Here is a 10,813-nt window from a genome sequence, read left to right as displayed (position 1 = left end):
AAATTAATTCAGTATATTGTGATTGCCATCATGAAGGCAAATGCAAATCCCTAAACTGGTGCAATCATCATAAGTCATTCCAAATCCAAGAAAGGCTGTCAATCTTTGTATTTTTATCATCTAGATGAGGGTCAGAGAATCTATAATATGTAGTTTGCATCTTGCTCTGAGTTTCAATTTAGGTAACAAATTCCAAGGGTTCACATCCCCATTTGGCCTACAGTGGCAAAAACCCAACTTGGCTTTAAGATCCTTAAATATTCTTTTAAGATTTGGTTGTTTTCCTATGAAATTATTCTTCTGTAGGTCTATATTTCCTTGTCTACCCTTTAAGCTCTTTTTGTGCTTATTTTGTCAATATTTCCCTTCAAATAACAATATATTAAAATTATAATTTTAATTTGCTCATATAACTGAAGTTTTTATTACTTTAAAAAAAATATTTATTTTTAAGAGAGAGAGAGAGAGACAGAGTGCAAGCAGGGGAGGGCCAGAGAGAGAGGGAGACACAGAATCTGAAGCAGGCTCCAGGCTCCGAGCTGTCAGCACAGAGACTGATGTGGGGCTCGAGCCCACAAGCCATGAGATCATGACCTGAACTGAAGTCGGACGCTTAACCAACTGAGCCACCCAGGCGTCCCAGTTATTACTTTTTAAATTTAGAAATCAAACATGAATTACTAAATTTCTTTTTAATCTTAAAATTCTATGAAAACTCTTACGTTTTCATCTTCCAGTCTGAAATTACAACCTTTTACTAAAATTATGTTTTGTTTGTCATGTTTTCCTGCTCTGTCTAGTTGATTATACTTACCAATTCTTATAATTTAAAATTTTTCTGAACTTTTTTCAAACAAACAATACAAATATAAACAAAAAATGTCAATACAGGTAAGACGGGATATCACTTTACAAAAAGGTTCATTGTTGAGTTCTCCACAGGGACCTAAACTCTTAATGAAATTATGAATTGGTGTAACCTTTGAAAAATAAAATTTAGAACTAAGTATGAAGACATATTATTTTGACATAGTAATGCCCGCTAAAAGAAAGCTAATTGAGGAGTTTCTGTATAAGGAATTAATATTATGTAAACTTTTAATATTTAAGGAACAACTATTTAAAAAATCTGAAACTTTGCCAAAGATTCAGTATACAAATGTTCTCTCTATTATTATTTATAATAGTCCAAAACTAGAAATAAAATATCCAAGAATATGAAAATTATTAAGTGCAGTGTATAAATAATTGTATAACACTCAAAATGATTATTTCTGAAGAATATTTTATGGGAGGTTACTGGAAGATGGTGGCGTAGGAGGACGCTGGGCTCACCGCGTGTCCTGCTGATCACTTAGATTCCACCTACACCTGCCTAAATAACCCAGAAAACCGCCAGAGGATTATTAGCAGAACAGAGTAGCCAGAGCCAAGCGCAGAGGAGAGGCCCACGGAAGAGGGTAGGAAGGGCGGCGAGGCGGTGCGCGCTCCACGGACTGTCGGGAGGGAGCCGGGGCGCAGGGGCGGCTCGCAGGCCAAGCAGAGCCCCCGAGTCTGGCTTGCAAAAGCGGAGGGGCCTGACGGACTGTGTTCCGACAGCAAGCGCGACTTAGCGGCTGGGAGGTCATAAGTTAACAGCTCTGCTCAGAAAGCGGGAAGGCTGGAGGACAAAGGGAGGGAGAGCTGCTGAGCCCCCTGACGACAGAGCTCAGTTTGGTCGGGAACAAAGGCGCTCACCAGCGCCATCTCCCCCGCCCATCCCCCAGCCAAAATCCCAAAGAGAACCAGTTCCTGCCAGGGAACTTGCTCGCTCCGCGCAAACACCCAACTCTGCGCTTCTGCGGAGCCACCTCCGGCAGCGGATCTGACTCCCTCCTGCAGCCACAGGGCCCCTCCTGAAGTGGATCACCTAAGGAGAAGCAAGCTAAGCCTGCCCCTCCTGCCCCTGTGCACCTTGCCTACCCACCCCAGCTAAGACGCCAGATCCCCAGCATCACAAGCCTGGCAGTGTGCAAGTAGCCCAGACAGGCCACCCCACCCCACAGTGAATCCCGCCCCTAGGAGAGGGGAAGAGAAGGCACACACCAGTCTGACTGTGGCCCCAGCGGTGGGCTGGGGGCAGACATCAGGTCTGACTGCGGCTCCGCCCACCAACTCCAGTTATACACCACAGCACAGGGGAAGGGCCCTGCAGGTCCTCACCACGCCAGGGACTATCCAAAATGACCAAGCGGAAGAATTCCCCTCAGAAGAATCTCCAGGAAATAACAACAGCTAATGAGCTGATCAAAAAGGATTTAAATAATATAACAGAAAGTGAATTTAGAATAATAGTCATAAAATTAATCGCTGGGCTTGAAAACAGTATAGCTGACAGCAGAGAATCGCTGGCTACAGAGATCAAGGGACTAAGGAACAGTCACGAGGAGCTGAAAAACGCTTTAAACGAAATGCATAACAAAATGGAAACCACCACGGCTCGGATTGAAGAGGCAGAGGAGAGAATAGGTGAACTAGAAGATAAAGTTATGGAAAAAGAGGAAGCTGAGAAAAAGAGAGATAAAAAAATCCAGGAGTATGAGGGGAAAATTAGAGAACTAAGTGATACACTAAAAGAAATAATATATGCATAATTGGTATCCCAGAGGAGGAAGAGAGAGGGAAAGGTGCTGAAGGGGTACTTGAAGAAATAATAGCTGAGAACTTCCCTGAAGTGGGGAAGGAAAAAGGCATTGAAATCCAAGAGGCACAGAGAACTCCCTTCAGACGTAACTTGAATCGATCTTCTGCACGACATATCATAGTGAAACTGGCAAAATACAAGGATAAAGAGAAAATTCTGCAAGCAGCAAGGGGTAAACGTGCCCTCACATATAAAGGGAGACCTATAAGACTCGTGACTGATCTCTCTTTTGAAACTTGGCAGGCCAGAAAGAATTGGCACGAGATTTTCAGTGTGCTAGACAGAAAAAATATGCAGCCGAGAATCCTTTATCCAGCAAGTCTGTCATTTAGAATAGAAGGAGAGATAAAGGTCTTCCCAAACAAACAAAAACTGAAGGAATGTGTCACCACTAAACCAGCCCTCCAAGAGATCCTAAGGGGGACCCTGTGAGACAAAGTACCAGAGACATCACTACAAGCATAAAACATACAGACATCACAATGACTCTAAACCCATATCTTTCTATAATAACACTGAATGTAAATGGATTAAATGCGCCAACCAAAAGACATAGGGTATCAGAATGGATAAAAAAACAAGACCCATCTATTTGCTGTCTACAAGAGACTCGTTTTAGACCTGAGGACACCTTTAGATTGAGAGTAGGGGATGGAGAACTATTTATCATGCTACTGGAAGCCAAAAGAAAGCTGGAGTAGCCATCCTTATATCAGACAAACTAGACTTTAAATTAAAGGCTGTAACAAGAGATGAAGAAGGACATTATATAATAGTGACAGGGTCTATCCATCAGGAAGAGCTAACAACTATAAATGTCTATGCGCCGAATACCGGAGCGCCCAAATATATAAAACAACTACTCATAAACATAAGCAACCTTATTGATAAGAATGTGGTAATTGCAGGGGACTTTAACACCCCACTTACAGAAATGGATAGATCATCTAGACGCACGGTCAATAAAGAAACAAGGGCCCTGAATGAGACATTGGATCAGATGGACTTGACAGATATATTTAGAACTCTGCATCCCAAAGCAACAGAATATACTTTCTTCTCGAGTGCACATGGAACATTCTCCAAGATAGATCATATACTGGGTCACAAAACAGCCCTTCATAAGTTTACAAGAATTGAAATCATACCATGCATACTTTCAGACCACAACGCTATGAAGCTTGAAATCAACCACAGAAAAAAGTCTGGAAAACCTCCAAAAGCATGGAGGTGAAAGAACACCCTACTAACGAATGAGTGGGTCAACCAGGCAATTAGAGAAGAAATTACAAAATATATGGAAACAAACGAAAATGAAAATACAACAATCCAAACGCTCTGGGACGCAGCAAAGGCAGTCCTGAGAGGAAAATACATTGCAATCCAGGCCTATCTCAAGAAACAAGAAAAATCCCAAATACAAAATCTAACAGCACACCTAAAGGAAATAGAAGCAGAACAGCAAAGGCAGCCTAAACCCAGCAGAAGAAGAGAAATAATAAAGATCAGAGCAGAAATCAACAATATAGAATCTAAAAAAACTGTAGAGCAGATCAACGAAACCAAGAGTTGGTTTTTTGAAAAAATAAACAAAATTGACAAACCTCTAGCCAGGCTTCTCAAAAAGAAAAGGGAGATGACCCAAATAGATAAAATCATGAATGAAAATGGAATTATTACAACCAATCCCTCAGAGATACAAACAATTATCAGGAAATACTATGAAAAATTATATGCCAACAAATTGGACAACCTGGAAGAAATGGACAAATTCCTGAACACCCACACTCTTCCAAAACTCAATCAGGAGGAAATAGAAAGCTTGAACAGACCCATAACCGGCGAAGAAATTGAATCGGTTATCAAAAATCTCCCAACAAATGAGTCCAGGACCAGATGGCTTCCCAGGGGAGTTCTACCAGATGTTTAAAGCAGAGATAATACCTATCCTTCTCAAGCTATTCCAAGAAATAGAAAGGGAAGGAAAACTTCCAGACTCATTCTATGAAGCCAGTATTACTTTGATTCCTAAACCAGACAGAGACCCAGTAAAAAAAGAGAACTACAGGCCAATATCCCTGATGAATATGGATGCAAAAATTCTCAATAAGATACTAGCAAATCGAATTCAACGGCATATAAAAAGAATTATTCACCATGATCAAGTGGGATTCATTCCTGGCATGCAGGGCTGGTTCAACATTCGCAAATCAATCAACGTGATACATCACATTAACAAAAAAAAAGAGAAGAACCATATGATCCTGTCAATCGATGCAGAAAAGGCCTTTGACAAAATCCAGCACCCTTTCTTAATAAAAACCCTTGAGAAAGTCGGGATAGAAGGAACATACTTAAAGATCATAAAAGCCATTTATGAAAAGCCCACAGCTAACATCATCCTCAACGGGGAAAAACTGAGAGCTTTTTCCCTGAGATCAGGAACACGACAGGGATGCCCACTCTCACCGCTGTTGTTTAACATAGTGCTGGAAGTTCTAGCATCAGCAATCAGACAACAAAAGGAAATCAAAGGCGTCAAAATTGGCAAAGATGAAGTCAAGCTTTCGCTCTTTGCAGATGACATGATATTATACATGGAAAATCCGATAGACTCCACCAAAAGTCTGCTAGAACTGATACATGAATTCAGCAAAGTGGCAGGATACAAAATCAAGGTACAGAAATCAGTTGCATTCTTATACACTAACAATGAAGCAACAGAAAGACAAATAAAGAAACTGATCCCATTCACAATTGCACCAAGAAGCATAAAATACCTAGGAATCAATCTAACCAAAGATGTAAAGGATCTGTATGCTGAAAACTATAGAAAGCTTATGAAGGTAATTGAAGAAGATTTAAAGAAATGGAAAGACATTCCCTGCTCAGGGATTGGAAGAATAAATATTGTCAAAATGTCAATACTACCCAAAGCTATCTACACATTCAATGCAATCCCGATAAAAATTGCACCAGCATTCTTCTCGAAACTAGAACAAGCAATCCTAAAATTCATTTGGAACCACAAAAGGCCCCGAATAGCCAAAGTAATTTTGAAGAAGAAGACCAAAGCAGGAGGCATCACAATCTCAGACTTTAGCCTCTACTACAAAGCTGTCATCATCAAGACAGCATGGTATTGGCACAAAAACAGACACATAGACCAATGGAATAGAATAGAAACCCCAGAACTAGACCCACAAACATATGGCCAACTCATCTTTGACAAAGCAGGAAAGAACATCCAATGGAAAAAAGACAGTCTCTTTAACAAATGGTGCTGGGAGAACTGGACAGCAACATGCAGAAGGTTGAAACTAGACCACTTTCTCACACCATTCACAAAAATAAACTCAAAATGGATAAAGGACCTGAATGTGAGACAGGAAACCATCAAAACCTTAGAGGAGAAAGCAGGAAAAGACCTCTCTGACCTCAGCCGTAGCAATCTCTTACTCGACACATCCCCAAAGGCAAGGGAATTAAAAGCAAAAGTGAATTACTGGGACCTTATGAAGATAAAAAACTTCTGCACAGCAAAGGAAACAACCAAGAAAACTAAAAGGCAACCAACGGAATGGGAAAAGATATTTGCAAATGACATATCGGACAAAGGGCTAGTATCCAAAATCTATAAAGAGCTCACCAAACTCCACACCCGAAAAGCAAATAACCCAGTGAAGAAATGGGCAGAAAACATGAATAGACACTTCTCTAAAGAAGACATCCGGATGGCCAACAGGCACATGAAAAGATGTTCAGCGTCGCTCCTTATCAGGGAAATACAAATCAAAACCACACTCAGGTATCACCTCACGCCAGTCAGAGTGGCTAAAATGAACAAATCAGGAGACTATAGATGCTGGAGAGGATGTGGAGAAACGGGAACCCTCTTGCACTGTTGGTGGGAATGCAAATTGGTGCAGCCGCTCTGGAAAGCAGTGTGGAGGTTCCTCAGAAAATTAAAAATAGACCTACCCTATGACCCAGCAATAGCACTGCTAGGAATTTATCCAAGGGACACAGGAGTACTGATGCATAGGGGCACTTGTACCCCAATGTTCATAGCAACACTCTCAACAATAGCCAACTTATGGAAAGAGCCTAAATGTCCATCAACTGATGAATGGATAAAGAAATTGTGGTTTATATACACAATGGAATACTACGTGGCAATGAGAAAAAATGAAATATGGCCTTTTGTAGCAACGTGGATGGAACTGGAGAGTGTGATGCTAAGTGAAATAAGCCATACAGAGAAAGACAGATACCATATGGTTTCACTCTTAAGTGGATCCTGAGAAACTTAACAGGAACCCATGGGGGAGGGGAAGGAAAAAAAAAAAAAAAAAGAGGTTAGAGTGGGAGAGAGCCAAAACATAAGAGACTGTTGAGAACTGAGAACAAACTGAGGGTTGATGGGGGGTGGGAGGGAGGGGAGGGTGGGTGATGGGTATTGAGGAGGGCACCTTTTGGGATGAGCACTGGGTGTTGTATGGAAACCAATTTGACAATAAATTTCATAAAAAAAAAAAGAATATTTTATGAAGTGGGAAAAGTTTAAAAAGAAATGCTTAGTTAAAAATGTTTAGGGGACAAGAGGAAGATGGAGGCGTAGGAGGACGCTGGGCTCACCGCGCGTCCTGCTGATCACTTAGATTCCACCTACACCTGCCTAAATAACCCAGAAAACCACCAGAGGATTAGCAGAACGGAGTCGCCGGAGCCAAGCGCAGAGGAGAGGCCCACGGAAGAGGGTAGGAAGGGCGGCGAGGCGGTGCGCGCTCCACGGACTGGCGGGAGGGAGCCGGGACGGAGGGGCGGCTCGCCGGCCAAGCAGAGCCCCCGAGTCTGGCTTGCAAAAAGCGGAGGGGCCTGACGGACTGTGTTCCGACAGCAAGCGCGACTTAGGGTTTGGGAAGTCATAAGTTAACAGCTCTGCTCAGAAAGCGGGAAGGCTGGAGGACAAAGGGAAGGAGAGCTGCTGAGCCCCCTGACGACAGAGCTCAGTTTGGTGGGGAACAAAGGCGCTCACCAGCGCCATCTTCCCCGCCCATCCCCCAGCCAAAATCCCAAAGAGAACCAGTTCCTGCCAGGGAACTTGCTCGCTCCGCGCAAACACCCAACTCTACGCTTCTGCGGAGCCAAACCTCCGGCAGCGGATCTGACTCCCTCCTGCTGCCACAGGGCCCCTCCTGAAGTGGATCACCTAAGGAGAAGCAAGCTAAGCCTGCCCCTCCTGCCCCTGTGCACCTTGCCTACCCACCCCAGCTAAGACGCCAGATCCCCAGCATCACAAGCCTGGCAGTGTGCAAGTAGCCCAGACGGACCACCCCACCCCACAGTGAATCCCGCCCCTAGGAGAGGGGAAGAGAAGGCACGCACCAGTCTGACTGTGGCCCCAGCGGTGGGCTGGGAGCAGACATCAGGTCTGACTGCGGCTCCGCCCACCAACTCCAGTTATACACCACAGCACAGGGGAAGGGCCCTGCAGGTCCTCACCACGCCAGGGACTATCCAAAATGACCAAGCGGAAGAATTCCCCTCAGAAGAATCTCCAGGAAATAACAACAGCTAATGAGCTGATCAAAAAGGATTTAAATAATATAACAGAAAGTGAATTTAGAATAATAGTCATAAAATTAATCGCTGGGCTTGAAAACAGTATAGCTGACAGCAGAGAATCTCTGGCTACAGAGATCAAGGGACTAAGGAACAGTCACGAGGAGCTGAAAAACGCTTTAAACGAAATGCATAACAAAATGGAAACCACCACGGCTCGGATTGAAGAGGCAGAGGAGAGAATAGGTGAACTAGAAGATAAAGTTATGGAAAAAGAGGAAGCTGAGAAAAAGAGGGATAAAAAAATCCAGGAGTATGAGGGGAAAATTAGAGAACTAAGTGATACACTAAAAAGAAATAATATACGCATCATTGGTATCCCAGAGGAGGAAGAGAGAGGGAAAGGTGCTGAAGGGGTACTTGAAGAAATAATAGCTGAGAACTTCCCTGAACTGGGGAAGGAAAAAGGCATTGAAATCCAAGAGGCACAGAGAACTCCCTTCAGACGTAACTTGAATCGATCTTCTGCACGACATATCATAGTGAAACTGGCAAAATACAAGGATAAAGAGAAAATTCTGCAAGCAGCAAGGGGTAAACGTGCCCTCACATATAAAGGGAGACCTATAAGACTCGTGACTGATCTCTCTTTTGAAACTTGGCAGGCCAGAAAGAATTGGCACGAGATTTTCAGTGTGCTAGACAGAAAAAATATGCAGCCGAGAATCCTTTATCCAGCAAGTCTGTCATTTAGAATAGAAGGAGAGATAAAGGTCTTCCCAAACAAACAAAAACTGAAGGAATGTGTCACCACTAAACCAGCCCTCCAAGAGATCCTAAGGGGGACCCTGTGAGACAAAGTACCAGAGACATCACTACAAGCATAAAACATACAGACATCACAATGACTCTAAACCCATATCTTTCTATAATAACACTGAATGTAAATGGATTAAATGCGCCAACCAAAAGACATAGGGTATCAGAATGGATAAAAAAACAAGACCCATCTATTTGCTGTCTACAAGAGACTCATTTTAGACCTGAGGACACCTTTAGATTGAGAGTGAGGGGATGGAGAACTATTTATCATGCTACTGGAAGCCAAAAGAAAGCTGGAGTAGCCATCCTTATATCAGACAAACTAGACTTTAAATTAAAGGCTGTAACAAGAGATGAAGAAGGACATTATATAATAGTGACAGGGTCTATCCATCAGGAAGAGCTAACAACTATAAATGTCTATGCGCCGAATACCGGAGCGCCCAAATATATAAAACAATTACTCATAAACACAAGCAACCTTATTGATAAGAATGTGGTAATTGCAGGGGACTTTAACACCCCACTTACAGAAATGGATAGATCATCTAGACACACGATCAATAAAGAAACAAGGGCCCTGAATGAGACATTGGATCAGATGGACTTGACAGATATATTTAGAACTCTGCATCCCAAAGCAACAGAATATACTTTCTTCTCGAGTGCACATGGAACATTCTCCAAGATAGATCATATACTGGGTCACAAAACAGCCTTTCATAAGTTTACAAGAATTGAAATCATACCATGCATACTTTCAGACCACAACGCTATGAAGCTTGAAATCAACCACAGAAAAAAGTCTGGAAAACCTCCAAAAGCATGGAGGTGAAAGAACACCCTACTAACGAATGAGTGGGTCAACCAGGCAATTAGAGAAGAAATTACAAAATATATGGAAACAAACGAAAATGAAAATACAACAATCCAAACGCTTTGGGACGCAGCAAAGGCAGTCCTGAGAGGAAAATACATTGCAATCCAGGCCTATCTCAAGAAACAAGAAAAATCCCAAATACAAAATCTAACAGCACACCTAAAGGAAATAGAAGCAGAACAGCAAAGGCAGCCTAAACCCAGCAGAAGAAGAGAAATAATAAAGATCAGAGCAGAAATCAACAATATAGATTCTAAAAAAACTGTAGAGCAGATCAATGAAACCAAGAGTTGGTTTTTTGAAAAAATAAACAAAATTGACAAACCTCTAGCCAGGCTTCTCAAAAAGAAAAGGGAGATGACCCAAATAGATAAAATCATGAATGAAAATGGAATTATTACAACCAATCCCTCAGAGATACAAACAATTATCAGGGAATACTATGAAAAATTATATGCCAACAAATTGGACAACCTAGAAGAAATGGACAAATTCCTGAACACCCACACTCTTCCAAAACTCAATCAGGAGGAAATAGAAAGCTTGAACAGACCCATCACCAGCGAAGAAATTGAATCGGTTATCAAAAATCTCCCAACAAATAAGAGTCCAGGACCAGATGGCTTCCCAGGGGAGTTCTACCAGACGTTTAAAGCAGAGATAATACCTATCCTTCTCAAGCTATTCCAAGAAATAGAAAGGGAAGGAAAACTTCCAGACTCATTCTATGAAGCCAGTATTACTTTGATTCCTAAACCAGACAGAGACCCAGTAAAAAAAGAGAACTACAGGCCAATATCCCTGATGAATATGGATGCAAAAATTCTCAATAAGATACTAGCAAATCGAATTCAACGGCATAT

This window comes from Puma concolor, chromosome C2 (assembly GCF_028749965.1).
Source record: "Puma concolor isolate L17-30 chromosome C2, mPumCon1.1.hap2, whole genome shotgun sequence".
NCBI lineage: Eukaryota > Metazoa > Chordata > Mammalia > Carnivora > Felidae > Puma > Puma concolor.
The sequence above is the reverse complement of the archived record's forward strand: the minus strand, read 5'-3'. Positions refer to the sequence as shown.